Here is a 6,000-nt window from a genome sequence, read left to right on the forward strand (position 1 = left end):
TCGCGCGCTCCGTGATGGAAGCAGTCAGTTGGAGATGCCTCTGCGCCGAGGCCGAGGGCCATGGCTAAGCCGTGGGCGTTGTCTGGTTGGTGCGTCGGTGGGAGAGGTCGAGGCCGCGCCTTGATGCTCGTGGGCGGGATGGCCATGTTACGCACCGACCGGTGGCCGTCTCCGTCGAGGCAAGGGATGGCCTCCTTTCTTCTCGTTCCTGGTGCCTAATCGCTCTAGGTTAGGGCAAAGTGCTGACAACGTGTTAAAGTAAAACGAGATTGAATGAAAGTGAATGGACGATTAGTCGTGTTTCTATTGATTCTCAAGTATATATACATCTGAAAGAGGTGCGAAGAAGAGATATCTGTTCAGAGGCATCCCTCCAGAACAGGTGCGTGTTAGCAATAGAGAGAGAGAAGAGACACGCATGTTCAGGGTTGGACACATCCCTTTGCTAATAAACTAATCTACTAATTAGTTTCTAACAATTATGATTAATTTGCAGATTAATCAAAGGTTAGGAGTATCAGATATATTTCACATATTGTATGACATACCATATATTTAATGAAGATAGTTAGGTATTAAGACCAAGCAGGTTTATATTTCACATATTGTATGACATCCTTTAGAGTACTTTAGTTACAAGAATTTTTCAGATTTCAAGGCATCATTTTCATTTCGCACCCCCCTCAATTCCTAAAGACGGCCGTGGGTCAGGATGGACACGGTCCGAGCCGGTCCAGTCGCGGTCCGAGCTGACGTTTCAACTGGCCGCCGACGGTCCGGTCCGGACCGGACCGAGCAGCCCGGTGGTCCTGATTTCAGGGACCGGACCGGCAGATGTAAAGCTCGGTGCGGACCGCCGATCCTCACGGTCCAACGACGTCCGGTGACTGTCATGTGGACCCAGGGTGTCGGAGCGGTGGTCGGGACAACAACACGATGGCCGGAGACGGAGAAGACACACCTGAGAAGCGGCGGCGCGGTGGCCGGGGCGCGAGGGCACAAGGGAAAGGCACGGGAGAGAGAGGGAGATGCACGACCGCACGGATGAGAGGGCGAGCAGCCCGCGGAGGAGCGGCGACGCGAGGCAGTGGCGCCGGGGAAAGGAGGGGAGAGCAGGGAAGAGGAAGATGAAGTCACGCGGCGGCGTCCTGGGCATGGACGAGGGAGAGAGAGCAGCAGTTAGGTCACACAGCGCACGCACGCGTAGTCTTTATGGGTTGAATCTCTCTTCATTAGTTTTGTTGGGCTGGTCCTTCGGTCCTCCGGGCCGGAACGAGTTTGCACCGGACCGGACAGACCAAATTTTAGTCTTTTTTTCACGGACCGGACCGGCCATATTATTTCACGAGCCGGGCCCGTGCGATCCGGTCCATAACGGGCTACGAGCCGGGCCGAAAGCCCGCTCGTCACGTCCAGGCTGAGCCCTGGGTGTGGGAAAAGAAAACATAATGGATGTTCCAGAAAAGTGTTTTTGAAAGCACTTTAGAACATCATTTTTGTTTTTTCGCCCACAACTTCACAAATATCATTTCATCATGAAAAATTGCATGCATGTAGAAAAACATCAAAGTTTCCTGTAAAAAAAAATCAGATTTTTTAAAAACTTTTTTAGTATTTTTTCGGATTTTATTGTTCATCCGGGATCACTGAAGCTCGGGATCACATAAGTACTTTCGAATATAAGAGCATTTAGATCACTATTTTAATGATCTAAATGCTTACGGAGGGGGTAATAAAGAACCACAGTTCTCTTGAGAACGCATCTATTAAGATAATAAGATTAATACTAAATGTATAAGAAAAGTAAAAAAAGAACTTCTTAAACTCTCTAGAACCTCATGTCTGATGGTTTTACCTGATTGTTGGCTGCGTGTGTAAAGTTTTTGGGAATGGACTTGATTTCTAGAACCCTCTACGACTTACTGTAGAGCTATTATTGCATAATGCAATTGTTCAACATTTATTTGGTACAACTGTAAAGCAACGTAGCTCTGAGAGCCACTAGTAACTGAAGTGATACGTAAAACCTTTAGTACCATATATATCTAGTAATAGCTTGTCTATGCAACACTGTTCTGAATTTCTTCAGTTGAGGCTTCTGTTTCTGCTCCATGCTCCCCTATGAATTTGAGGTATGCATCTCGGATTGCATGCATCTCTGCCGCTGCATCTCCCGTAGTTGTTCGGTCTCGCGGGTGTTGCCTTGAGCAGGATATGCCAAGCCTGAAAACTGAAACCAATAACTCCATGATTCTAATACTTGTAGTGTTATCCCATTGTCCGCTGTGCAGCCACATTGTTGGGTCAGCTATCTCCAGGGTCCTATCTTGAAGTGCATCCTCAACAAACTTATGAAGATCCAATGAATCTCTAAACATGCCTTCTGTTGGGCTCCTTCCAGTAAACATCTCAAGCAGCAATATGCCAAGGCTATAAATATCACCAGCTGTAGAGACCGCAGATCCTTCTCCATACTCTGCAATTATGCAAAGTCTTGTGGTTAGCATGGAATACTTGAGTGAAAAGTAATAATAAAATTAGAAGTTTTAGTCACCTGGAGCAACATAGCCTATGGAACCTTTAATTCCAGTTGAGCCATATGAACTTTGCATCCCCTCACTTGTATTTTCTTGAAGAATTCTTGATATGCCAAAGTCTCCAACTCGGGCGCTCATGTCTTCAGCAAGAAGAATATTGCTTGGCTTAATATCACAATGGATCACCAATGGTTGGCAGTAGCGGTGCAGATATTCTACTGCATCCACAATATCGACAGCAATATCGAACCTCTGGGCAAGGCTGAGCGTGTTGTTTGCAGTGGGATCTTGAGATGGTTGATGAAGCCAGCTATCCAAGTTACCATTGGGCATGAATTCAAAAACCAATGCCTTGAACTCTTGACCTTGGTGGTTGATGCTCGAACAAGAAGTAATGATCTTTATGAGACAACGGTGTCTTATCCTTCTCATAGCCTCACATTCAGCCTCAAAACTCTTCGAATACCTAGATCGACCAAGGTTAAACACCTTGACAGCCAATTCTGTTTCTTCATTGTCCAAAACACACTTATAAACCGCACCATAACTTCCTTTCCAAGCAAGTTGGCTTCTGAAAATTCGTTAGTTCCTTTCAGTAATGCAGGATAGGGGATTCTTCTGTAATGGCCATCAACAATTGAATCTTTTGCTACTGCGTTCTGGCTTGATTTGAGCTTCTTACAAAGTCTCCAAACAAGAACAATCACTGCAAGTAAGAACATGATTGCTCCAACTGCTGCTAGAGAAATTACCAGAGATTTTGGCATTTTTTTTCTCTTCTTGCTTAAGACCCCTGTGGGGCACGGAGCCAAATGAAGTTGAGGTGTACCACCACACAAATTGACATTCCCAACAACCGCTAAATGAGTGATGTTTCTGAAAACACCTACATTGGCACCTCTCCTTGCAAATTATTGTAGGATATATCCAATTCAGACAATGACGACAATTTTTCTAGAACTAGTGGGATTGATCCTGACAAGTTGTTGTGTGCTACGTACAACTCTCGCAGGTTTCCAATATTGCCAATGGCATCCGGAATATTACCAGAGAACTTGTTCATGGTCAGGTTCAATATACTGAGCCCCCTTATATTTGTCAGTGACTGAGGTATGTTTCCCTCAAAGGAATTGTTGTCTAAGAATAGTTGTTCCAATACCATGCAATTCTGTATGCTGTCGGGTATCTTGCCAGACAGCTGGTTTCCTGATAGAACTAGTAGGTTAAGGTTGCCAAGCTACCAACTTCATTGGGAAGGGGTCCGGAAAGGGAATTGTATGACAAGTCCAAATACCAAGAAAGGCTAGGTAACCTGAAAATTTCTTTGGGTATTGAACCGTTGAGATGGTAATTCATTTTTAAATCAAGTACAATGAGGTTTTTCAACTTCCCCAGGCTTGCCGGAATTGGTCCCTCAAGTTGCTATTACGTGCATAAAGCTTATTCAATTGTGAAAGGTTTCCTAGCGATGGCGGTATGAGCCCAGACAAGCTATTGTTGTACAATGCTAAATCGATCAAGTTCTGTAGCTTACCGATGCTCTTTGGGATCATTCCGGACATGGAAGTATTTACTATCGCAAGTGTTTGTAGACCAATCAAATTGCCTATATCTGCAGGAATACTCCCAGAGATCCTATTGTCACCTAAGTGCAAGTACTGGAGAGTCGTTGACAGGTTCACAATTGAACCTGGTAGTTGTCCTTGAAAAGAATTGCTGCTGAGTACCAATAGCTGCAGTTGGCTGCAGTTTGCCAAAGACGTGATGAATTCCCAACCCTTGTTGTCATTCGCTTCAAGCTTATTGTTATTCAAGTTCAAATATTGAAGTGCTGCCAGCTTCCCAAACGCGGGAGAAAAGTACCCACTAAATCTGTTGCTATCAAAGCCAACTGATAAGAGGGAAGATATGTTGGATATTGATGATGGGATTGTTCCAGTGAAGTTATTACCAGACAGGCCAAGATATTTTAACTTGGGGAACTTGTTTCCGATACTATCCAAACTCCCGTACATCATATTTGTCCCTACATCAAATAGTTGTAGCGATGACCAATTGTAGAGAGAAGTCGGAATCATACCGTTGATGAGGTTTCTGGCGATGCTGAACTGTTGCATGCCCTGGATGCTTCCGAGCCGTGGTGGGATTGAGCCCACGAGCTGGTTGCGAGAGAGATCAAGGATTTCCAAATGGGACAGATTGGCCAGCGATGGAGGGATGAGCCCTGTGAAGCTGTTGTTACTCAGTGATATCCTTACCAGGGACGTGAGCTTCTCTCCGAGCTCAGCCGGGATGCGCCCGCCAAGCTTGTTGTTTAGCAGTCCCATTATGGCCATGCTGACACATGAGCTCAGGTTCACTGGTAACGTGCCTGAGAAGGAGTTGTCACCCAAGTCGAGCCTATGCAGGCGGCGGAGGCGGCCGAGGCTCGCTGGTATCTCCCCGTGCAACCAGTTGAAGCTCAGGTTAAGCGTCCGCAGGAACGTGAGGTTCCCGATGGCCGGTGAGAGTTCTCCGGCGAGCGCCTTGTTGTTCAATCTCAGCGCCACCACCCGCGCTGGCCTTCGGTGGCTGCATGTCACACCTTCCCAGCTGCAAAAGCTGGCGCTGCTATTCCAGGAGGCTAGCGAGCCGCCATCGCTGACCTGCGCTCTGAAAGCAAGCAACGCAGCCTCGTCGTGGTCGCTACCACTCACGGTCGCAGTAGTCAGGACGGCCAGGAATGAGCATAGCAAACTCATGATCCCCATTGCCATTGCTTGGTTTGGTTAGCAAGTACTGTAGTTGTAGTAGTAGCATCTGTGTGTGTGTATATATATTTATATATAACAGTATGTGTTGCGTGATTGCGTTGAGCATGTTGCTAATATTCCAAGGATGTACAAATAAACGCTCTTGTCAACGGTCGGAGCTGGACAAGTTTTTCATGTGTTCACATGACATGTTGTTCTCAAACTATTAGGCCTCGTTTGGTTAAGGGGGATTGGAGAGGATTTAAGAGGGAGGGAATTCAGGGGATTGGATGAATCCCTTTGTTTCACCCAATCCTCTCAAATCCCGGGTTTTTGCTTCCACTAGTCCTCCGAGGAGGGTTTTGAAACACATGGATAGGAAGGGATTGAAGGGGAATGGAGGGGATTGGGCTAAGCAAACCCCTCCTACCAAATGGACGCGCGAGGATCTGTGGGGTTTCTGACCCCCCGGGGATTTTCCTCTCAAATCCTCTCCAATCCCGCTTAACCAAACGAGGCCTTAGTGGGCAGATAAGGCATCCACCTGCCTGCTTGCATTTTATTGTTCTAAAAATCTTCTTTCTTCGAAGCAAATTTAGAATGAAATAGATTGCAGGTATATTGCACATACTCCTACATAACTCCATCTTCACATTTCAGTTTCATGTTTATATGTTCACAGGAAATTCACAGTTTTGACATCTTTGGGTGAAAGATTAGCACAGCTCTGT

General features: G+C 46.1%; 1 pseudogene; it reads right to left on the bottom strand.

The window, feature by feature from the left end:
- Positions 1 to 1,751: 1,751 nt before the first annotated feature.
- LOC123421181 lies at positions 1,752 to 5,439 on the bottom strand (annotated as a pseudogene).
- Between the last annotated feature and the right edge of the window lie 561 nt (positions 5,440 to 6,000).

The sequence above is a fragment of the Hordeum vulgare genome, unplaced genomic scaffold (genome assembly GCF_904849725.1).
Source record: "Hordeum vulgare subsp. vulgare unplaced genomic scaffold, MorexV3_pseudomolecules_assembly, whole genome shotgun sequence".
NCBI classification, from domain to species: domain Eukaryota; kingdom Viridiplantae; phylum Streptophyta; class Magnoliopsida; order Poales; family Poaceae; genus Hordeum; species Hordeum vulgare.